This window comes from Diceros bicornis, chromosome 28, assembly GCF_020826845.1.
Source record: "Diceros bicornis minor isolate mBicDic1 chromosome 28, mDicBic1.mat.cur, whole genome shotgun sequence".
Classification (NCBI taxonomy): Eukaryota; Metazoa; Chordata; class Mammalia; order Perissodactyla; family Rhinocerotidae; genus Diceros; species Diceros bicornis.
Genome location: NC_080767.1, coordinates 34,645,369 through 34,670,648, shown reverse-complemented (window position 1 = coordinate 34,670,648; position 25,280 = coordinate 34,645,369). Strand labels below are relative to the sequence as shown.

Here is a 25,280-nt window from a genome sequence, read left to right as displayed (position 1 = left end):
CACATTCCGTTTAAACCTCCTTATAGTCTTGTGAGGTGTCGCCATCCCCACTCTGCCAAAGGGGCCTGAAGCCCAGAAAGGAAGGGCCTTGTCGGCCGCCAAGCTGGTAAACAGCAGAGCTGGGGCAGAAAGGGAGATCTTCCAAGCCATGGCCTTCCCACCATACAAAGGATGAGGTAGGAGCACCCTCCCACATGACATGAAGAGTCATCTAGAGGGGGAAGCAGAAAAGCGCAGTCAAGAAGAGAAAGTGAACGGAAGGCGTGCGAAGCTGGAAGAGGTTGAGGAGCATCTTCCGGGCACTCTCCCGGGGAGACACTGCTCACGGCCAAGACAAATACACCACCTCAGAGATCTCTGGTGTTTGCTTCCAAATGCAGATCTCCTCGTGCCATTCCTTTACTTAAAAACGTCAACTGTTTCCTAAAGTTTACAGGGTGACGTCCAAATGCCTTAGTCCAGTCCTCACAGGGTGATCCCAACCTAGCTTTGTGGCCTGGTTGCCCCTGCAACCTGCTCCCTACATCTTAAGATCTAGCTCCCCCAACCTACTCACCATTTCCTGACTGAGTCAGGCCTTCTGTGTGCGACATGCCCTTCTCCTGGCTGTGGGTTCAACCTGGAGAGTCCATTCCTGCCCATGAACCCCCCAAACCGGATGAAATGTTACCCCCTTGGGGGCCTCCCAAGCTACGGCTCATTGGAGCCAGCGGTCTGTTCTCTCGGTGCTACGGTGCTCTGATCACCCGTCCCAATATCCTTCTCCAGATTACAAGCTCCATGCTAGCCCAGGGCCAGCAAGGACGAGGCAATGGACAGGTGAATGAATGCAGGCCACTCTCCAGCATGGGAATCCTTCAGGACTCTGTGAAGAAGGGACTTCCCAACTCCTTTTACTCTGAGTTCATGATCAATGAGTAAGCTTTTAATTACCCATTTGCCCAAGCACTTTAACAACAGGATAGTGGGCTTGCGTATCACACAAACTGGGAAGGTAGAACCTCGATATAAATTTAGGATTTGAGAAGAGACTGCCCACAGGCTAAAGAAAAATTGTGACAAGAAGTCACAATCTGATACCACAGCACAGAGATCTCCTGACCTTGATTAGTGGGATCAAGTTCCCCAGGACCCGGGCCCCCCCAAGTGAATGAGAGACTTTAGGGTGAGAGCTTCGGAGTGAAGGCCCGAGCCCTGGGGCAGGGGTGAGCCCTGGAGGGGCAGCCCTGTGGGGGACGCTGCTTGAGAGTGCCCCAGCTCCATCACCCCCAAGGCGCCAGGTGATTCCACAAGACCAGTCACAGGGATCGAGAGGTATGGGCCAAATAAAGAAAGTCCGACGGCAATCTACATCCAATCTATTATGTTCATGTAATGGCACACTGCTTGTGTGCATTTGAACCAGATCATGACTGAACAACAAAACTTAATTTGAAGAGAAAAAAGGCATTTCTGTGTCTTGTATTTCCTCACTTTACAGAAAGCTCAAATGCTGGATTCCCAGTTCAAAACCCAAGGCCTGGCCGTCCTCTTCCTCGCAGTCTGGCAGAGGTGGGTTGGCTCTGACAGTCCCCACAGACGGGCGTGGAAGGACAGGAGGCTGCAGAAATAACGCCCGTAGTTGGGATGCGGCACAGGCGCACCCGCACCGGACATACAGAGATGTGTTTCCAATCAGCAGAATGTTCAAGAAACTTTCCCCTGAGAAATGGCTTCTCTTGAAAGCAGTATGTCACCTTCCCCCAAACTCAGCTCCAACAGACAAGCTCTCTGGACCACAGTGATGTGAGGAAGAAGGAGCAGCCTGAGACAGAACTGATGCCTGCATGGACACCCCCTTTGACTCGGAAATACTAGGGAGCACTCCCTTCTATCCAGTTGCTGTGTCTATGCAGTCAGTGCCCTAAATTACCCAGATTGCAGATTTAACAGTAACCTTTAAAGGGCATGTCACAAAAATGTATTCTCTAAATATTGGTTGTTAGTTCGCTTTGTAAGTCTATCATGGAAAACAGGAGTGAGGTGGCCTCCCATCCCCGACTACGCCTGTCATGGACATCTCCTGCCACCTGACAGTAATTCTCACGGAACTCAGCAGTCCCACGAACGAACAATTCAACCAGCCACTAACCGCCGTCACAGCTCAACCTTAAGATTTAATAATAGAGCCTGCAAATAGCACTAATTTCTGGAGCTGAGGAACTTTCAGAGGCAACACGAGTTGAAGGAATGAGTGTAGAGATGACAAAGAATTTTAATCCAAGGTTCTTCGAACTATCCAGGATAATGAGCACTTGTTCCTTTCTACAATGGGCATAGAAAAGAGAAATCTAAATAATAATTGCTGTAATTATCTTGAAAAATATGCAAAGATTAACGGTGATTATGAAAATCTGTATAATTGTTCTCTGAAATCATCACTGATCAAGTGGTATCTTGAAATGGCCGCAGCCGGAGAACTTTGAACGTGGAGCTCCATGTGGGCGTGGAAATGTGACACTTTGGCTTTCTCCCTGGAAAATATTACCCTGTGTTTACGAAATTGTTTTTCATCATGTTCAATACCCTGGCCTGCATTTTAACTCTTCATACCAGTGCCCTGAAAAGGTTCCAAGACACCCTTAATGGGATGCGTATGTCATTGTGGTTCAAAGCCCCGAGCTCAACTTGTTATTTATTCAAATAATTAATTACTCTTGTATCCATCGAGCAGTTTGTCATGACACATTAATGACTTGATAGACTTCTATGAACTGGTGAACACAGAACAGCAGAGCGTTTTTATCGTCATTTAATTTTAAAACGATCCTGTGTGAAATTATCTAGTCGTGAGTGATGGGAGCATAAAGAACAGACTCAGCAAAGACCCTTTTGGATCATTGCTTTATTAATGGTAACGTCAGGGAAATGAAAAATGCTAACATTGTCATATTCCGCTGCTAGGTGGAGATGAATGGTTGGGGAGTGGGCGAGGGCTCCGAGCGCTCACTGCCAAGAGCTCGAAGCCCCTCCTGGCGCCAGGCCGGGCGGGGCCCCAAGCCTTGCACACCCACGGGCTCCGAGAAACCACCTCCATGCCCAGGCTCCCTTCTCAGTTTACGGTTCTCGACGCCTATTACTTTGTGTGTGTGGTCTTTTTTTAACTTGAATTTTCCACTGGTGATATAAAGCACCCTCATGAAAACATTTCGCTTTATTGCTTTGAACATTAAACGTTATTAATCCAATAGAAAAACGTTAAAGATATTGCCATCACCTTTAAATGTGAAATGATATTAGGCCCTAAAAAACGCTGGGTTAGTAGAAAAGATGTTCCCTTAGTTTCTTTCAAGTCTGGAGCTAACTGTGCTGGGTTGATGATAAAATAATATTTCTACATGGCTCACAGCACAACATCTGCTTAAAAGAGACTTCCTGTTCAGCTATTTTTTCTTTTTTATATAGTGAAAATTGTTTCTCAATTGTTTTAATTACAAACTTGGGAATCTATGCAAACTATTCCCCAGCAGCGTGATTCAAAGACAATAGATGACAATCCTTGAAGAGCCACAGCGCCAGCCTGCGGGCGGGAATCGTGGGGGTGCTCTGACGGCCACGTGCGCAAGCCCACCGGGGACAACAAAGGAAAAGGCAGCAAGGCATTGTTCCCACCCTCCTTGGAAAGAGAAGAAAGGGTGCATTTCTCTTCCCTGACAAGCGTCCTGTTTCTATTTTCTGGATCCCAGTGAATAGCAGTACCACCCACTTGGATGTCCAATCCAGGGGCCCAGAGCAATAGGGACTTGTCCCCCTCCCTCACATCGGTCACCAGTCCTTTAAATCCGAAAGAGAGTGGCGGTGGTGGCAGCTTACACTTCATTGAACTCCTGCTCTGTGCCAGGCCGTGGTCTGGGTGCTCTGTTATTGACTGATTTCTCATGACAATCCCACGAGGTAGGTATGTACGTACGTACGTACGTATCATCATCACCATCATCCCCATTGTACAGAGGACACTCAGGCAATGAGCAGTTAAGCAACCTGCCCAGGAGCACACAGCTGACAAGAAGCAGAGGCGGAGCTGAACCCAGGGAGCCTGACTCTTTCCTATGACACGACAGTGCCTCTTAATTCTATCCAGAGATCTCTCCAGAACCTGGCCCTCCTCCCCACCTCCATGGCCCTGGACCCTGGTGTGTGTGGGGGGGTGCCCACCCCTCTGGCCCCGACAGGATCTGCTTGGCTACTCCTGGTTCCACATCCCTCTGACCCCCTCTCCTACAGAAGGGGATTCAGAAGGAAAGGGGCACAAGCAGCTGCTTCCACAGTCGATGGAAAGTGAGCACAAGCAAAGCATTTGGGCACAAGTGAACACACATCTGATGCGAGTGAAATGGGAGTGTCAGAATTCCGAGGATAAACAAATGGAAGGAGCCAGGAAGGTCCAAGCTGGAAGTCTGGTGGCTTCCGTGGAATGCCTTCCTTTTCCAGATGGAGACACTTGGGCCCGTGTGCGCATGACTTCCACAGGGACATTTCCAGCAAGGTCGGAGCTCAAGCCCAGGTTGCCCACAGGCCCCAGGCCGCCTCTGCCCAGGGCCCAGCCCATTACGCAGTGAGTGCTGGTCTCTGCAAGGCGAGCAGAGCCTCATTTCGCCCATCAGGGAGGTCTGAGCAGAGCCGTGGCAGGCAGACGCGGCTGGATGGAATTCTGCCAAGTTTGGAGGCTATGGGGTGTATCGCAGATTCACTTGGGAGAGAGCTAGCAGGCCCCTCAGAGAGACAGGCAGGCCTCCTCCAGAGCAGCTAAGACTGAGGTACATGGGACTACAGATGCCACAGGCAGGGAGAAAAATAGTGGTTTCACATGGGAGCCCCAAATGGAAAGTCCAGGCAGATAATTCAAATCACAGGGACGCTGCTTCTCAACCAGGGCAATTCCACGCATGAAGCCAGCCCACCGAAAATAAGCTCTGACCGCAGGAGCCCTCTCTCTCTGGAGAGCAATCACATCCCTCGAGATCACAGACAGCACCCCTGTGGGAGAGGTGTTGGTCTAGATGAGTGAGGGAGGTAAGGGTGGGCACTGGTAAGCTCGGCCTTTGTTAGCACTTTAAAGATGGCATCATCAAAGCCGGCCCCCACACTCTGGGAGGCACATCCTTTCTCTCCAAACCACAGAGTCTCAGGATTCCAGGTGTGTCAGCATGGCCTGGGATGCTAGTTAAAGATGCAAATTCCTAGCCCCAAGCTTCCGGAGACTTTGGCTCAGGAACTCTGGGTCAGGGGCACCATGGGAAACTCTGCTCTGTGCTTGGAGCCAGAGAGTGCTTGGGTGAGGGTCTACGAGTAGGGTTCTGTGAAGCCTTTCTGCAAACAGGACTCTCTGTTACCCATAACCACAGCAGGGCAGGCAGTACCGTAGCACCGGTCACAGCTGTCACTTGGTGAAAGCTCGACCCGTCCCCATGTCACAACCCCAAGGGGCGAAAGGGGTTAACCTGTCTTACAGCTTTGAGAGGCAAGGGAGCCATGCTTCCAGTCCAAAGGGAGGCCAGCACTGGTAACCGTGTCTGTCTAGCTCAGAAGGCCAGGCTCTCGAAACTCCTACATAACTGAAGATAAGACATCAACAAATATGAGCACCAGAGCACAGCCAGGTACTCCACTCACTGACCGACTATTTATCACTTATTATGGAACCTAACCCTGGGTTTCCCTTTGGTCTAGACCTTTCATGGACGAGCCTCTAAAACTCTCAAGATGGAAAGAACCTTTGGTCTGTCTGTCTCTGTATCTGCAGAAAGTCTTCTGAGTACTCAGGGTTTCTATGGCTTTTACCTTTAATAGTAGGAAAGAAAAATAATAAATTCAGATAGCTTGTAACTGTCTTTTCTGGAATCCAGACAGAAGGCTCTTTTTTCTCTCTCTCTCTCTGCCTAACACAAACTGAACTCTTCACATTTTGAAGCTAAGGAACGTATTTCTAACTTGCATTGGACTCGAGTTTCCTTCTTAAACCTTCCTGTGCTTCCCTGAAGAATGACTTCCAGCCACTTGAAAATCTGCCTTGGATTTTTTAAAGGGACCCTTTGGTCAGACCAAAGTGGAAGACCACGTTTCAATGGAACCTAAGAGCTTAAAAAGACACACATAAGTGATTTCTCCGCCACGAGGCTTTCAGGGCGGCTGCAGTAACTAGGGAGATCGTGCTGCAGGCAAGAATTAGGGGGAACAATCGTGCAACGCAGGGCCCAATAGGTTCTTAAAAATACTTTCTTTAAAGCCCCAGGGGAGGGGCTCTAGGCCAGTGTGGAGTGTGGGTGTCGGCCGGGGCAGGGAGCAGCTTAGAAATGAGAGAACCCAGATGTCCAAAGTTATAACAACCCACAGCGTGAACACCTGTGGTGCCTCATAACTCTCCTGCGGGGTTGCACACCCGTTATCCTTTATCTTAGTTTCCACCCTGTGCCCCGTGAGGCTGACCCTGTTCCAGGTTCACCATGACGACACTGGGGTTCAGAGAGGTTTACTGGCTTGCTCAATGCGACCTAGCTGGCCAGTAACCGAACTGGGTGTTGAATATGGGTCTCCTGACTGCTATGCAGTCATTTATTGGGTCTGTGGAAAAACCATTTGAGCAGAGGCCGGGAAGGGACCCCAGAATCCAAAGTCAAAGGCTGCCTCTCAGTGAGAGAATGTTCAGGGCTGCTGGTCTGGGGGCTCTGGGAACTCAGACACGGGTCATTAACATTCTGCTCAGTCGTTATTGTGAAGGAGTTTCCAAATCATCTTTTGACAGACACACCTTGAAAGCACACCTTTCTCGGCTTGTTTTTATTGTTTAGTTTTTGGTGGAGAGGGGGCCAGCCTGCTGATTGGGGTTCTCAGCTTGATTCCCTCTAGGCTGTTGGATAAGCACCAAACTGTGATTTCATTTTCGCCTAAGGTTGTGAAAACACAGGGTGGTTTTAAATGTTCTGTCTGTAAAACCCCAAATGGTCAGGAGCTGGGGGGCCGCTCCAGCACGCAGGCTTTCTTCCCTCCGTGTGTCCGTGAAGCCGTGTCCTTACACCTCAAACAGGCTCTCCTTTGGTCCTTGAGAACATAACATTCACGGTGTCTACCACTGGGGGAAATTCTGAAGGTCATGACATGAAATTATTTGTCATTTTGCTAAAAAAAAAAGCACAAACTGGAACACTGTGAGTGGGGCGTCTGGCCGCCGAGTAAGCCCATCGGAACTCAGCACCTGAATTTCAGCCCAGCTGGGACACTCCCCACTTTCCTCCTGCAAAAGCAGTAACTCTTCTGAAGTGACTGTTTGTTTATTTAAAAAAACTGACCCCACCAAAGAGCCAACTGCTGGTGCTGGAAGGGCAGGGGGAGTCGAAAAGGTCTGAGAGCACGCGGGGCCTGGCAGGGGTAGGGGTGCGGAGAGGAGTCTGGGATCAATTACAGAGGGGAATGTGGACCCAGGGCGCAGCTGGACTCCGCTCTAAGAGGCAGTGAGCCCCCAGCACACGTGGCATGGAAATCAGACAGGGCACTCGTGAGCGTGGTGCAACCGGGGCTCTGGCTGTGAAAACCGCTCCTCAAGGAAGAGGGAAAACTTGGGGGAGAGTGAAGAGCAGGTCAACTTGTGGTGTGAGGATACAGGCAGAAAGCGCAGGATTCTCGATGGTTCAGGAGAGAGCAAGGAGTCGGGAACACTTCCGAGAGTAAAGGCGGTTCCAGAATTTTAAGAGGCCCTTTTCCTTCTCTTTTATTTTTTATAAATGGAAGTTAAAGAGGGGCACTGTTAGTAGACGCTTCTGCCAGTGAAACCATCTCTAACCCAGCTTCCGGGCGGAAGAGATTGGATAGAACTAGTGCTCCGTGCAGATGAGGTTGGCCTCTGTTGGAAGAAAATGCCTTCTCGAACTTCATATGGCAGGAGGAAAGCAAGTTTCTGAGTCAAGGTGAACTGAGAACCACTTTTCCTCCTGGTTCTGCAGCCGTCTTTACAATTGAGCCCCACTTGTGCCAACGTTCTGAACATCCCGGGGTGGGAGCTGGAAGGGGCGAAAACGGGAACCTCAGCCAAGTCCGCTGACAGCCTGACTAGGAAAACCCTGGGTCTCGGCCCAATTCTTTTTTACATAAACAAAACTCACTGTTAAAATTATTATTAACAGTGATGTAATATATGGAGGAATGTATTTTAGTGACAAAATTTATTTAAATAACTTTATAAATGACGTCAGCTTGTATTTATAGAATCGTTAGTTCTAAAGGTTCACCAAAACGTTTCACTTTTACATTACTACATTTTGCAGGAGAAATTATGTGCTAAAGAGCTGTTTTTAAATTTGGCCATTTGGGAATATCTTGGGGGATTATCCTATGAAAACATTTATGATCTAATATTGGGAAGAGATGCTCAAGATGACCTACCAAAGTTTATTGTTCTAGGGGCCGGCCCCGTGGCTTAGCGGTTAAGTTCGCGCGCTCCACTGCTGGCAGCCCTGGTTCGGATCCCGGGAGCGCATCGACGCACCGCTTCTCCGGCCATGCTGAGGCCACGTCCCACATACAGCAACTAGAAGGATGTGCAACTATGGCATACAACTATCTACTGGGGCTTTGGGGAAGGAAAAAAAAAGGAGGAGGATTGGCAATCGATGTTAACTCGGAGCCAGTCTTCCTCAGCAAAAAGAGGAGGATTAGCACGGATGTTAGCTCAGGGCTGATCTCCCTCACAAAAAAAAAAAAAAAAAAATAGTTTATTGTTCTAGAGTCACCCATGATGGCAAAACCACTACATGGAGCATTAGAGGCTCAAAAATTCACCCCCACCCCAATTATTTAATTGGGTCTTTATGGGGCTAACAACACGCAGGAGCTAAAATCAACCACGCCCACACCCCTAGCCATTGCAAACCCATCCTTACTCTTAAAGGGGAAATTCCTTTGGCTCTGACCAGGGCCACCGCTCCATTTGTGCAGCCCCAGGCCACCGTGGCCATTCACAGAGCCGGGTTCGTGGGAGCAGCTGAGGAGCTGTGAACAGTGTCCAAACAGGGAAGATTTCTGCCAGTAATCATAATTTTAAAAAAATCTATTTTGCCCCACTTGGCTCTAGTGGAACAAAACTCAGCCTGGGGGATGAAGGGGAGAGGCTGGAGCAATGCACCAGGCGGTGTGAGCGAGCTGGTATAATATTTAAGAGAACAAAGTGGAGGCGGCCGCGGGACCTTTGTAGTTAAGGAGACCAAGGGCAGAGCAAACACATTTGAACAGCCAAACTCCTCCCTCACACATGTGTAAAACCTTTGGAATTTGATTGGAAAAAACTTTATTTCAAAAGTAATCTTTGAAGTTTGAAAATAAAAGCAGAAAGCTTATTTCTCAGTGTAGAAATAAAGGTTTTCAACTGTTAAAGGAAGGTGCTAATGGGTGTACACTGCACCAACTCCGAGTTACGTACTCTGATGTTTGTCTCTGGACGCTTCCTCTGTGTTACCGCACCTGTTTCTCTCTCAGATTCTCCCTGACGGATGTGGGACATTCGTTTCTCTCTCTCACTGTCCTCTGCCCTGTCAGGGCCTGGTGAACCCTCGCCCTGGGCCTGGATGGTCACCGGGCTGGTGATGTTGATGGTCAGAGGGAAGAGGAGGCCGGGTGTGTGTGTGAGAAGGTAGCACCACAAGAAGAAAGAAACCGCCTGAGCCCCGTAGGCGAGCGGTGGCCAAGCCTGTGTGACCAGCCACCTCCTCCACGGAGCACCAGGGACACAGGGCCGGCGCTGCTGGGAACAGGGCTCTTTCACAGTCCGCATGGACGGAGAGGAAACAGTCCCTGAAATTTCCAACCTCAGAGTGGAAAATAAAACTCCAGACTTGAGAATGCAGCCGGGGCAAACCATGACTCGGCCACTCTACCTGAGCGCTCAGTGTCCCTCCCGCCCTTGCCAGGCCCCTGGCCCACCTCCCCTCAGCGGACTCCCTCTCCCCGGTTCGTCCACCCAGGAACGAGCCACCTCACGGGCAGGGATGCCGAGGACCAGCCGTCCTGGGGAGGGCTCGCGGGGAGGCGGCACCTTCATGGGATTTGTGCCCGTGACACCAGCACAGGCAAAAAGAGATGCCCCATAAAATCCTGCTGAGTTGAAGAAATCGGGATTACCTCATCCTCACAGACCTCACAGCGGACAAGGCACTTTTAGGGTGTCTTTTCTTAATTAATCTTTCCCACGATCCCCTTTTGACAGAAGACTGACCTGACGCTCAGAAGGGGAGGGGTGGAGCTGAAACTTGAGTCCAGGGCTTTTAAAAGGAGACCACACTGTCCTATAGCCACGTCCCCCATATTAGCAGGTCATTTGTCCCAGAGAAAGAACTGGACCACAGTTTGCAGAAATGGTTGGAAAAGAAAGGTCCATGAAGTTGCTAAACATTTCTAAGTTCTTTTATTTTTGGCATCAGTTAGCAATTACCCTCGAACATCCCCTCCTCTCCCCCCTTCCTAAGATATTTCAATTACTATCCCATTACTTCAGCCAAAACACTCACCAGCTCCCCAATTCACCCCCCACACCCCACACCCAAACACACAGGTCAGAGGGCAAAGACATGGAGGAGAGGGCCTTGACAACTCTTTATGTCCTCCACTGGGTGAAACACTTTCTACTTATTAGCCCAGCACAGAGACGCTGAACAGCTGCCTTGTTAGTTCCAGCAATATTCAGAATAGAACCACTTCCAGTACAGCCAAATAATCTGGAGGCCCCCTGGAATCTGTCACGCTGTCTGCCCCCAAATCACCAAGCAGACTGTGCTCCAACAGGGCACATGCTTCTCTGGCTCCCAGGCCACTCTGAGGGCCCACTGGGCCTGCACCCACCTGAAGCTGAGTGTGGCCGGAGGAGGTGCCCTGGAGGGAGAGGGCTCCCAGGGCCCCAGGCACAGCCTGTCTTCTTCGCCTTGGATGGCCCAGAATCAAGCAGAGTGACCGGTGGGGAGGAGGGCCTCAGGGTTACCAAATGACTGGCTGAAAGGCCTACATCTGAAGACCAGGAACTATGCTGGGTCCATTTCATACAATGCAGTTCTACTTGGGAGCCCTGGCTGTGCATACATATGCGAGCCTGCATGTGTGCGTGTGGCCACATGGGTGTGCACGCTCTGCATGTATGCACGCATGCATGCACGTGTGCACGCACAGGAAATGAAGATCCTCCAAGGCACCTGGTAACCTCTTTCCATCTTCCAAACAAAAAGAAGGTAACTCTGCTGGTCACTGACACCTCGAGCATCTGAACAACACTTTGACAAGTTTCCCACACGTACAAGAGGCTGCTGGGAATGGGGTTTTTTGTACAACTTTCCCATAACCAGTAAGAAGGGCTGAGGAATGAAACAGTGTGACTTGCGGAACTGCCAAGCCTATAACATTCCGAGTGTCCTCAATCAAGCAACCTGCATGAAATTTACACAGAGACACAGCAAACAGCTGGGGATCCATCAGACGGCTCAGCTAATCTGCTCTGTATATTCCACCTGGCTTTTCAGTGCTCCCTGTGACCAGAGGCCGTGTGTTCCAGGCATCTTTGAAGCTAAATCAGAAAGATAAATACATCCTTTCCAATGATGCGTGTCCTGGGCAGCCAGCCCAGGCCCTCGAGCATTCTCTCTCCCCAGCCCTGGAAGGCAGGGGACGAGGGCAGTCCCACCTCGGAGCTCCCTGCGGCCCTGCTCACTCCTTTTTCTGGCTTCTGCTCTCCTGCCCCCAGCCACGTGTGAACTCCTGCTGCTCACGGGGCTGGGGATACAGGCCTGATTGAACCCACTTCTCTCAGAGCCTCACCATGGTCTAGTCTCCAGGGCTCCTCCTCGCATCACTGAAGGACCTGTGCAGCTCCCAGCATCATCCCCTCTACGTGTGCCCGTGAGTCCCTGACGGCTTCCCCACCTGGAAGTGCACCGCAGGGTCGATCCCGTTGCACAAGTCTCTTCACTGCCTCCCCCACTCCACTCCCTGCAGGTGTGAGCGCCTACAGTGGGCCAGGCCATCTGCAAGCTTTACCTCATTGAATCTTCAATGTCTTCTTGAGGAGGCTTTCTGTCCCTCCATGTCTGTTTCTACAACTGGGGAAACCGAGGCCCAGAAGGTGAAGGGCCTGGCTCCTGATCACAGTTTTGGGGTGAACGGCAGAGCTGAGGGAGACTCCGCCTCCAGGTCTCTTGCTCCTCCTCTGACCCCTGTCCTTCCAGTGATGCAAAGATGTCACCAGCAAGGAGCTAGGCTGCACCCCAGGGTGGAACACTCAGGTATTTCTGCCCAGTGCTGCGTCAGCCTGTCACCACAGGGCCTTGTCACTGGTGGGAGAAAGGCCAGACAGTCCAGATGCCCATTTCTGGCTGAGGGGAGCAGCTAATCTGCACCCACAGTGCCCACAGGACGTCCCTGGGATCTCACAGCTGCCCCAGGTGCCATTTCTCCTGCATGGGTGCCAGCCCCAAGCAAGAGGCAAGTGCCTTTCAGCCTCCACCACACACTGGACAGTAGAGTGTGGAGGTCAACAGTAGATGCTGGACCAGCCTGCCTGAGCTGTGTGACTGCAGGTAAGTTAACGAAGCTCTCTGTGCCTTCGTGTCTGCATCTGTAAGCTGGGCTTAATGAGACCCACATCTCTTAGGGTTGTTATGAGAGCAGCAGAGATGGTTTGGGTAAAATACTCAGAACAAGGGCTGACGCTCTGTAAATGCTAGGTAGGTGTTTGTTATTGTTATTATTATTCGCTTCCCAAACAGAAAGAAAATGACCGATGTCTGTTCTGGAACCCCTCTGTGCCCTCCCCGCAACCCTATGAAAAGCTGTAAATAATCCTCACACAGGCAGGAGGCGGGACAGGGAGGGAGGGAGTCCCCACGCAAGAGGCTGCGGCGACATGACAGATAAGCTGCAGGCGGACAATGTCTCCACGACACACTGGAGTGCACTCTGTTGTTCGGGCTTGCCATCTGTGGCACCCCGGTGGGGGCTGGCTTCCCGGGCTGCTCTGGGTGCAGGCGGGAGAGTCCGCCAGCCCCGGGACGGGTCTGCAAGCTCAGCCGGCCGTCAGTCAGGCTGCCTAACGAGAGAAAATGGAATTTGCCCACCGCCTCCCAGAGGGCCAGGCCTTCCCTCCCGGGGAGAGCCCGGGCTCTTTGCTCTACACGATAGGGAACCAGCAGTGCTCGCCACCAACTGAGCCTTCCTGCCCTGGCTTCTCTGCAGCCACCACCACTGTGGCCCAGGCCCAGGCTGTCGGCCATGGGGGACACTGACGGCGATGTGAACTTGACTGCAGGGCCCTCACAGTCAGCTCTGATGCTACACCTCAGGAGGCTGGGGGGTACACAGATCGATAAGGCCAAAAGCTTCCCTCACGGAGAGTACACTCTAGGAAATGAGAAAGAAACTTAAAACTAAGAGCAGAAGCCTGGGAAAGGCTACGAGAAGTTTCTGTAGAAGGCACTGTCGTGATTTACTGTGTGACCTTGGGAAACTCACTTAACCTCTCTGAACCTCAGTTCCTCATTTATAATACCCTGTGTTTCCTGGGGTGGTTGTGAGGATTAAATAAGTTCATACATGAAAGTGATTTCGCTCAATAAGTATTGATTATTATTCCTGAAACCAAAAAGACACACGTCACTTGCTCCTCCATGGCAAGGCTGCTCAAGAGAGGACAGAAGCCAGTCCTTCTCATCGCAGGTAATGACACGACAGTCACCCCAGCCAGCACAGCTGCCCACGGGACTCAGGGCTTACTGGGCCCAGGCCAGCCCTTCCAGGGTCAGAAATAGTCCCAGGTCTCTGGGCAGAAAACGTAGGAAGTGGCTAAATTTGCCAAATTATAGGCTGTCCTTACTTTTAAACATGAAGGATGACTCTCTGCCTTCCTCTGGAAATGAGCCTTAGTAAAGAGGTGCTGTGGGCACATTCACTCTCATCCGAAGCCACAATAATGACAGGAAACCAGGGAGGCCATCCCTGTCCACCAGACTGACAGCCTGAGAGAGCCGGCCTGCGGATCTCTGCGGCCCGGCCCCATCTGCCAGGGTCGCCCTGTGGACAGCTGCGCTGTGTGCCTGCGGCCACTGAGCCTTCTCCAGTGACCCACCTCCACGAGCGGAAGAGCACATCTGATCTCCACAGGTTGTATCTGAATGTGTATGCTGGCGGGCCACAGCAAACCGGTGTGTGCTCTGAGCACCTACGCACTGCCCCCAGGCTCCCTGCCCCGCCCTGTGCGTGTTATCAACCAGAGTTGGCCCCTAGGCTGGGTGCACAGTAGTGGCTCTGGAACTGTGTGCTGCATGAGTGAATGGCCTTGATGAATTCTCACAGCCCGCCTCCCCCCCGCCCCCACCGCCACCCCCCCTGCGCGTGCACGACAAGTGCAAGGAGCCCTGCCATAGACAGGAGGAGAACGAGCCTGAAGGGGAGCGTCTGCGAGTCACTGGATGGCGCCCAGCCGGGAAGGCGGTGGTCTGCAAAGCCCTGCCGCCTCTTCCATACCACGCTGCCTGGTGTTCTTGTGCGCACCCCTGGAGCATCACCAGCGCATGTGGGAAGGCTTTCAAATAGCACTTCCAGTGATCATAGCTTCAGCCTAAGGCTCTTGAAGTAATTTTAAAAAAATGACTTGGTTGGTGTTTCATGATGAACTCTAAGAACAGAATAGTCTAGCAGCAGCAATCAGCCCCTTTAATAACGAGGTAACTAAGCGGCACAGACAGACTGAGCAGGGCTGGGCTTGGTCCCACGTGCTGGGACTGGGGGCCTCTGAACGTAGAGCTCAGGACAAAGCTGACACAGGGCAGCTGGTGTGCATATGGCGGGCACTCGAGAGACGTGTGCTCACGCTCGGGGTACAAAGGTGGCTGGAGGCGCTTGTGGAAGGAACCAGAGGAGAACAGGAGTCACTAGGCACGGCTTCCAAGAAGAGCAGGGCTGGTGTGCAGGTCGGAGGGAGACTGGTGAGGATGTGGATGGGAACAGGAAGGCTCCTGGGGTGGGAGTGAGACCACACAAAGGCCTGAGGAGGAGCCTGCCCTGCCAGGGCAGAAGGAGGGGCCGCAGCCACTGCCAGGCTGCAGGGCCCCGGAAAAGGCCTGAGAGCTAACGTGCGACAAGAACATTACAGAACTCAAGGGCAAAAACCCAAAATGGAACAAAAAGGGGGAATTTTATTTTGAGGAAGAGTAAAACAGACAGTCATAAACCTTCATGGCATGAATAACACTACATTGAAACGTACAAAATACAACTGATGCTCAAAAAGGATGATGACATCAGAAGAAATTTACAAAACAAGAAAAGCTACCATTCTTTGGCCAAGTAGGATGGATGGATGTAGATACGGATATGGATATGGATATATCCATCCATTCTACTTGATCAAAGAATGGCAGTGTGTGTGTGTGTATGTGTGTGTGTGTGTGTGTTTGTGTATCTCAAACATAGTGCCTTACAGAAAGAAGACATGTTTTCAAGTGTCAATGGATCATTTACTAAAACTCATCATATAGAGGATGAGAAAGAAAGACCAAATACACGTGAAAAAATAAAAATTATACAAGTGCCATTCTCTGACCACCACGGAAAAAAATTAGAAATTAATACAAAAAGGTTAAAAAAAATCTCAATCACTCAGAAAAAAGTATTTGCTAACACTTGAGTCAGAGGCAACCAGAACTAAAATTATTATATATTTATAAATATGAGCACTATATATCAGAATACCATCAAATACACAAAAATATTTATATAGTTAAATATTTGTATCAAAAATCAAAAAGAACTGAAAACAAATGAGGTGACTATTCAACCCAAGAAGCTATAAAAAAATCAAAAGAAGCCAAATGAAAATAGAAAAAGGAACTAAAGATAAAATAATGAAATATAAAGCAGAAGCCTAATCCCTTTAAAAATAAATCAAAAACTGATTATTTGAAAAGATAAATAAAACAAATAAATCTTTACCAAGGATAACCAAGAAAAAGAGGGAAAAAAAATAACATTAGGGATACATATGACCATATTTTAATTTTAAAATAGAAATAAACTCTTAGGCACAATTTTATACCACTAAACTTTAACATTTAGATGAAAGGGCTGATTTTTCTTTCAAAGAAAATATAAATAACAAAACTGACTCAAGAAAAAGCAGAAAGCCTGAAAAAGATCACAATTGTGAAAGAAAGTGAAATTGTTGTCCCTCCCTCCCAAAGCACCCCTAGGTCCCCAGATGCTTCCAGGACCATTTAGTTCTTAAGGGAACTTTCTTTCATTTTCTTTCCAACCCCCGCAAGGAAAAGATATTACAATATTCAAAAAATATTCTTATCTTTGAAAGAAAAAAACTCTTGATTCTTAGATCAGTCAAAAATAATATCTTGAGAAGCATTAAGCCCAATCTCACTTATATAAATACCAGAATCCCAACTTGAATCACAGCAGCTCAAATCTAGTACTATATTTAAAGAATAATGCCCCATAGTAAAGTAGGATTTATTTCAGAAATATAACAATAATTTTCTAAATGCTAAATCATCAAAATAAAAATTGATTAGTATCAATAAGTTAAATGAGAAAAAACAACAATATTGTATTATTGATAGATTCTGAATTTATTTTTATATGAAATTGACATTAGCGACACAATTTAATTTAAAAAAACCAAACACACAACCCCCAGGAAAATAGGAATAGAAGAATGGCTCCTTTAACATGATCAAACTCTCTCCTCAATTACCAGCCTGTCTCAGACTTGACTGTGAAACACTAGAAACAGCCCCACTGAAGTCAGGAACCAGACAGAATGCAAGCTATTGCCCCTGTCATTTGCTGCTCTGGATGTTCTGGCCAACAATATAAAGCAAGAAAAAGAAATGAGGCATAAATGTTATCAAAGAGACAAGTTTATATTTGCAGATGATGTTGTCTACCGAGAAAACCTGAGTTTTCTCGGGTTTGGAAGCTACTGGAAATCAGTTGGAAGCTACTGGAAATAACAAGCATACGGAGAGGTGGCCAGTTACAAAACGAATATTCAGAAACCAGCAGTATTTTTGTAAATATATATAAGCAATCCCCAGTTAGAACATAATGCGCAAAGCAACAACAAAAACATTTAAAACCTAGGAATTAGATAAACAGAAGGTAAACTATAATACTTTACTGAATGATATAAAGGAACATTTGAATAAATGGAGAGTCATATTACGTTTCTAGAAGGAAAGACCAAGTATTTTAAAGATGATCATTCTCCACAATTTAATTTATAACTTCAATATTTTCTCAATCAAAGTCTTAAAAATATTTTCCTTGGAACTTGAAACGATTCTAAATTTCAGCTGGGTAAAAAATGGAGCTGGAGTGCCCGCCTTGGCAGCACATATACTAAAATTGGAATGATCCAGAGGTTAGCATGGCCCCTGCACAAGGATGACATGAAAATTCGTGAAGGGTTCCATATTAAAAAAAAAAAAATTGAGCTAGAATTACCAGGAACATTTTGAAAAACAATGACAAAGAATAATAAGACAGGATATCAAAACATATACATTTATAATAATTGAAAGTGTGATCCTCCCATTAGAATACGCATTCAAGTCAATGGAACAGGGCACAAGCTGCAAAATATATCATAGTAGATAACAGGAGGTGAATATAAGATTTTTTTTTACCAACTCATTTGAAAACAGATTATTTAATAAGTAGTGATGAGACGACGATAAATAATTTGGAAAAACATAGTTAGATCCTTATGCCATACATCCAAGCAAGTTACAGATGAATTTTAGATTTAAATGCAAAAAAAAAGAAAGTACCAGAAGATACCACAAGATAGAGAAGGCTTTGCTGAAATGTGATAGCAAGGGCACAAAACACAAAGGAAGAGCAAAATTAGAGGACAAACCACAAACTGGAAAAAAGCAGTAGTAACACAAGAGCAAGAAAAGACCTTGTTCCGTAAGGTGCTGCTATAACCCAATAAACAAAAGCCTGACTTCAACAGAAAAGCCGCAGGTACGAACAGGCAAGACTGGAGGGCTCCAAATGGCCAAGCAACGGAGGGAAACGTGCCCCTCACCAGTCATCAGGGAAATGTCAACGAGCAATAAGACGCCATCTCATCTTTCAAATCGATAAGGATTTCAGAAAATCATAGCCAGTTAGTAAGGCTTCAGGGGAAAAAACTCCCTTCTGCATATGTGAGAATGTAAATGGATTCGAGCATCTTGGTGGGCAATTTATCATCATGTATGACAATGCTTAAAAATGCACACTTACCCGAAGGAACAAAGATTTACCTAAAGGAATGTTGACCAAAGCACCACTTTTAGAAGTGAAGATAGTGTAAGAATCTGGTCATAGAGGGCTGGTTAGACAAAGTGCATTGTATCCATGAGGAAGATTAGCAACCATTCAATTCACCCCGAGGAGGACTATGAATGACCAGAAGAAAGGTGTGTGACCAGATCTCAGAAAAGAGTGGACATTCTCAGCAATAAAAAGGAGCGAGCTACCGACACATGCAACACATGGATGAATCTCAGACACACTAGGCTGAGCGACGCGCAGAGCAGGCACATGCTGTATGCTTCCATGTATGATACATGAAACACACGAGTGACTGCCAGGGACTAGGGGTCGGGGAGAGAAACAAGTGGAAACAGGAACTAGAGAACTTTTTAGGGTGATGGAAAAATTCTGTATCTTGCTTCTGGTGGTGGTTATGTAACATTTAGCATGTAATTTGATATTTGTCAAAATTCACTGAACTGTACACATTAAGAGGGTGAATTTTATTGTATGTAAATTATACCTCAGTAAATCTGACCAAAAAACCAGAATGGATGATTAGGTAGAAATATACTTTTACATATAAATATATATGATATAGGAAAAAGTTGAAAGCATATACCCTAAAATATTGTTTCTTTACGAGTGATATTTATTTTCTTCCCAATACTTTTATGTATTTTCCAACTTTTCCACAAGGAACATGTTACCTTTATAAATCGGAAAATTTGTGCCTGTTTTTGATAAAGAAAAATATATCGATGAACTTTTCTATTTTTTTAGGTTCCTATAGGAACTGCTGAGTTCCATCAGCCTGGAGGCAGAACTTTCCAGAACACCTCTGTTCCAGCCCCTGTAAGGTGCCTGGCTCTCAACAGGTGCTCAGAAGGGGTGGTGGGAGGGCAGAGCAGCAAGAAGGAGCACCTGGTCCCACAGTTTCATTTTGCAGCTAGGAGAACTGAATCCCAGAGACAGGAAGCAACTTTGTCCAGTTTGGAAGTGGTCAAAATGAGCCTTAAAGCCCTGAGGGCAGTGCTATTTCCACCACACTGGAACATGTGTGGCATCCCTGAGCTCATACCTAACTATCCAGGAGAATTCAAGTTCCTGATGACTGAAGATAAGCCACAGACACTATAAGCCAGTGTTTCCCAAATTTAGGAAGCAGTAACTCATGTCCCAGCTTTACTTATTTTTTTACAGTATAATTATTGACTTTATATTTTTCTTTACATCTGAAAACTCACTTTTTAAAATTTTTAAAAATTAAAAAAGAAACTTTATTTTTTAAAATTATTTTTAATTACTTTTTTTGGTGAAATTCACTATTTAAAACGCAAAATTACCATTCCTGAATACATGCTCCCACTTCCCTGTGAGTCTGACCATCCCCACCCACTACCATGGGAAGGCCAGGGCCTCCTGGGGAAGAGGACGCACCCCTACGCACTGATGTGGGCAGGGCTGAGTTCTTTCCATGTCTGACCAGAAGCTTTCAGAGCCCCTGGGTGTTTCTTCCAGATCTCTAGCTCTTTCACTCTGCTCTAAGAACAGCATGTTGCAGACAGGGGCTGCTCTTGCAGCCTGGGTTCCAGAACGAGAAGACATATGGAGCAGGACCCCATCGATCTGCAGTCACCAACTTGGAACTTGAGTGACATACAACATGGTGGTAGTGTAAGCCACCGTGGTCTGGGGGATCATCTGTTACTGCAGCATAGCCCAGCAAAGACTGATTAATATGCCTCCTTTAATCTTATTCTAAACAATGCTATCCACTGATATGCTATTATGGGTGAAATAAAAAATTAAGGCCATCCACATCTCACCTTCCCTCACGGGTACACAGCCCACCTTTTGGGAAACGCTGCTACGGTCTGAAGGAGGGAGCAGATGGGTACCAGAGGAGACGTAGATGAAGCAGCAGCTCTGAAGGGAGGAGACTCCAGGGCCATACAGATAAAAGTCAGAAAGCTCCGAATTTTCCCCCAAGAACCGTAAGCTGCACCATCGATTTCATAATTTGCTGTGCTCATGTGTGTGTGTAACTGCTTTAAAAGTACACATCAATTGTAAGGCAGACCCAATATTCAGAAATGTTAAAATATGTAGGGAACGTCCATCTAGGATTCAAGGGATTTTGGGAAGCATGGGGAAATCAAGGTGACGACTATGTGGCCAGCTATTTCCCTAAGCATTAGCTTCATCATTAACCCTCCAACTACTAATTCTTCTTAAAACAAAATCCACTCTGACCACCTAAATGTAAAGGTCCTTACCTACTTTACTACTTAATTTAGCTACTCGGCATAATGCTCACCGTTCAGCTGTCTAGAACTTTCAGTTGGCTCAATCATGCTCGAATCATTAACGGTCCACTTGTTCGGTTCAGGTAAATTACATTTGCATATGCAAATTATGCCTAAATACTCTGTACTATTAATGTTATCACTAATTACATAATAATAGTTACCAATTTCCACACGGATCAAACTTACAGTTTTGTAGCTATTAGGGAAATTGTGCTTTGTAATTAAGATAATCCTCATTTCCAGATGCTAATTAACTATATAATAATTAGTCTCATTCACTAATGCAAATTAAGGATTTTCATCTTTATTGATAAAGGAGTTGCTTCTTATCGGTTAAGGAAAGATAGCCCCAGAAATCTTGCAGAGAAACACTTTTCCTCCTCTAAAGGTTAAAAGGTAAATCCATTTTTATCAGTCTCATTTGAGGATGCAAATTAGGTCTGATTAATCAAGTCAAAGATAAATATGCTAATCTTACTTCAGGACAGAACATATAGCTTACTGAGTTCATCTCTTCCCCTCTCCTAAATACTGAGATAAACAGAGTTCACAGAGCAGAAGTCTTCCTAGTGGGAGCAATTCATCTGTGGTCAGAGGAAAGCACTGCCACACATGTGTGTCTCGTACACTACCTTTTGTTTCCCCTTCAAGCATCGTGGAAGCATCTTGAAAGAGCTGCGCCTTCATGATTTGGCCACAGTGGGAAAGAGCGAGAAGAGATTTTTGTGAGTAAATACAGAGGAAAAAGGGAAAGCCACATTTGCTTGGATTATTAAGTTTTCTGTGCTCCAAACAGAATACAAACTGGCACCTCCCATCGTGAGTAATGAGGGCTGCCTCGGTGAGAACAGAAGGGCTGACAGCCAGCGAGGCCTAGTTGGCAGCCCCGGCCCAGGCCGTGCTGCATTCATCATCCGATAAACCAATCCACCAATTCCGCACTACCATTTGTCATTAATTATGCTAATCAGCACACCATTACTCTCTGATGACACTGTAGCTGTTATTAGCTAGTTATGGCTTTTCAAAAGCACAACTTATTGTGCATGCACGGGCTGTGCATGCATTAGCCTACAGGGAAGAAATGTCCAATTATGAAAAGAAGAAATTTGCTATTATCTTTTTATAACAAACCAATTTAGTAATTAGAAAAGTCTCTGAACTCATAGGTTCTTTTTTTTCTCTCCCTTAAAATAATTGAAACCAAAAAATGTGCTGTTCAGTATTTCTCTGAAAGAAAAGGAAATACCGACACGGAGATTTTTTGCGACATGTTTAAAAACGGGGCCTGGGGCAGGACCGTGCACACGTGCGGGGCACATAGAGATTCCTGTTGGGATAGTTTCTTTTTCTTTCCATTTGTGAATGTGCAGGACCACGTTATTACGTGCACCTCAGTCACTACGAATGCCTGAAAGATGAAAGCACACCCATGTGACCTTTTTCAGTCACTTACGGCAGAGCAAAGCTGTTCACATAACGATGCCAGACTGCGCACACCTGACCTGGCAGATGCTTACATGAGAAGCACAGCAACAGCCTCCTTTAACCCTCCCGTGCCCCCGAGACACCGCCAGGAGCATCAACACCACTCAAATGACCTTGCAGATGTACGATTTGGCCAAATTAGCACACGTCCTATGCACGGATTTGGGGGAGAAAAAGGACCGTTCTCGGGCTTGCGGAAAAACGGAGTCTTCTGGGGTCAGCAGCCAGGCCAAGTCAGAGGAGATCCTGTTCTGAAACTCAAGGCTCGGCGGAGGGGCTTACACGGACCCTGGAGTGTCCGCAGGGCTGACCTGAGGGCTCTTGTCCAGACCAGGCACCAGTTCCAAGTTGTTGTGTTCAGGCTGGAGTTGTTACCAGTAGTTTTAGAGGCTTAGTCTGTATTAAGAGCTCATTAATATCATCAGAGTAAATGGGCCTATTAAAACATCTTTAAGCAATATCTGAACATAAATCTCCCTAAACTATATTTAATGACTGTACTTAAGATACATTATATGCAAGTCTTAATGAGACATTAGATAGCATTTTGAAGATTAAAATTAGAGAATCCATATAAAGTCTGTCCACTTGATGTAGCCTTAAGCTATACTGATGAAAGCATTACTACCAAATTATTACTGCATCAGAACAAGTATTTTTAATCATGTCTGATTTATGCATTCTCTTTTTCATATAATTTTAATTTTCACAAAAATACGTTTTGAGTTTACAAAAGAGGGTATGTGAAAGGTTTCAAGTTTTTGAAGTACTCTGGAGGTAAAGCAAATACAGGACTTAGTCGGTACTGCTGATTGCAAGTGCTCTCTGCTCCGAATCACATTTCTTATGTTTGGTTTAATTAGTCATTATAGTACAATAGGTAGCCAAATATATTTACCTTACTATTAAACTTCCTCCAAGACTGGACTAGATACAAAATATAACGTAACCAAAAATATTCTGAAGACCAGAATACAGTCCAATGCACACAATACAATCTGTATAACACTGGTGGTGTAACATCTGGGCATCTCACTGAATCTGTTTCTGGGCCCTATGGAGACCCCACACTCCGAGAGAGCAGCCGCCGCCCTGCACCCTGTGCCCCCACCCCCAGCAGACGCAGACAGACAGGCAGGCAGACAGACAGCCTCTGAGCTCCGAGGTCTGCGATATTCTGTTGGTCTGTTTCCCTAGAGCCTGCCGCGGAGGTGTCAATGAGGTCCTGCTTCCACCCCTGGGTCCGCTCTGTCAAGAGCAATCAGTGTTGCTCGTGTAAGGATATTAAAAAAAAAAAGTTTGATTCCCCCAGGACTAAGGGAATTGAACCCTTTAAACAGATCCAAATCTGCCTCAAGTCTGTTCAAACAAGGAAGCGTTCTAAGGCCTGCGGGACGATGGACGTGGGTGGGAAGGTGCTGGTGCACAGGACTGGACTACTTGGAGTAAGCAGTCAGGACACAGAAAGATCGGTGTGAGTCTCTCTGTATATGGGATTCTACTCTATTTAAAATAGAAATACATATCCTGAGTCTATAAAAATCCTGGTAAGACTTAATACGCAGTGGTCTTTCTTGAAAACCAAACTTCAGATTATATATATAGAAACGTTTTTCTTTATATTTATCTGCTATATTTAAAATACTACACACCCAGACAAGATTTTTGATGCAACAGAAAATCTGTCTCCCCCCACCCTCCTACTCCTGGAAACCGCACCCACCCCTGCAACAAGATAACAGCCCTACAATCCCATTTTGGGGGTGAATCTGCTGAGTCTTTCATATCCTACTACCAGCTGAACTGTGGAGAGAATGTTATCTGAAAACCTGGACAAGGATAAGCCTAGATTAATGTCACCTGGTAGCACACACAACCTGGACTTGGAACTGACACCAGCACGAGATGCTTTGCAAAAATCGACACTTTGGAAGACGTTAGAGATGAATTATCATTGAAGCTTTTTAAGACTATTTTTTTTTGATACTTCACACCAAAGTATAACCGCCTTTTATAAATGCTATTCAATTATGAAAGACTTCTGGGATTATGTAAATCAAGACAAGTCAACCCGTGACACTTCTCTCAACAGAATGAGATTATCTAGCTTTTTTTTTTTTTCCTTCAAAGAAGAAGAAAGTAGTACAATTTAAACACTCTGGTCATTAAAAGAAGACCCCTCCTTTAGCGTGTAAAATCTGTAGCAACAAGCCTCTTTCCATTTGCTTTGCCCAGATATTCTCTCCCCAAATGGAACTACTTCATAGTACAATTTTGCATTTTTAACCATATGAATTAGGCATTCTTCATAAATAACAGCTATGTTCTATACACAGGAGCTCCTTTTTATTAGGGGCACAGTAATGAACAATGAGCAATGTGTTCTATTATTCTTTGTCAAATCACAAAATGCTACATTAGAATAACTGTGCTGGTCAATGTAATATAGTAGATTAAATTCAACTTCTGTAGAAAAACCACTGTAAAACAGCATGATAAGAAGGCTATAAAAAATTTAATTTTACTCCAAACTCCATCACAAAAAAAATGGTGTGAAAAGTAATTTTGCATAATCAGTACACGCCATCTGGAACAATTAACCGATTTCTATAGAACTATGAGGATCAGTCATATCTGCTTATTAAAGATCAGAAATTATACAAGTAATAAATCCTTGAAAAAACTAAGCGTACTCCCGCCTGTCAACGCTATTTTAACTTCAAATACTGAAGAATGCCTGATAAGGCTGAAAAGAAGAGATTAATATATGCAAATTACATCCAGCATTTAAAATCCCCACAACTGTCTCCGGTTTTCTGTCCCTTATTGCTGCCTTTATGTTTTATTCATACACCAACTCACCTGTCACTTCATAAGCTATAATATTATGGGGGTATTATTAAACAGCATAAAGCCATGCTTTAATTGGAAAGCTTCATTGCATTTTCCAATTATTTGGAGTAAATTAAAAGCAGATGCACATAGTTTAATAAGGAGTCTAATATCAGTTCCGGGAAATCAAAATTCATTGTCATTACTGTGCCGTGATAGTTTTGCAAACTGTACTCAATTTCAGAGGTTTTCAAAAGAAAATCTGTCTATGCAATCTGTTAATTGTCATTCGGTTAATAACTGTTTAAATATCCAAACTACACAGCAGCT

The 25,280-nt window shown here is 46.2% G+C and overlaps 1 protein-coding gene and 1 non-coding gene across 3 annotated transcripts in view; one reads left to right on the top strand and one right to left on the bottom strand.

Annotated features, from left to right (window-relative positions):
• The window catches only part of MVB12B (multivesicular body subunit 12B), a 182,200-nt gene that overhangs the window by 37,219 nt on the left and 119,701 nt on the right, over window positions 1-25,280 (bottom strand). The gene's annotated exons all lie outside the window — the stretch shown is intronic.
• LOC131393826 (U6 spliceosomal RNA) lies at window positions 17,389-17,492 on the top strand. The gene has a single exon (XR_009215971.1). It is a non-coding gene; the product is annotated as a U6 spliceosomal RNA (small nuclear RNA).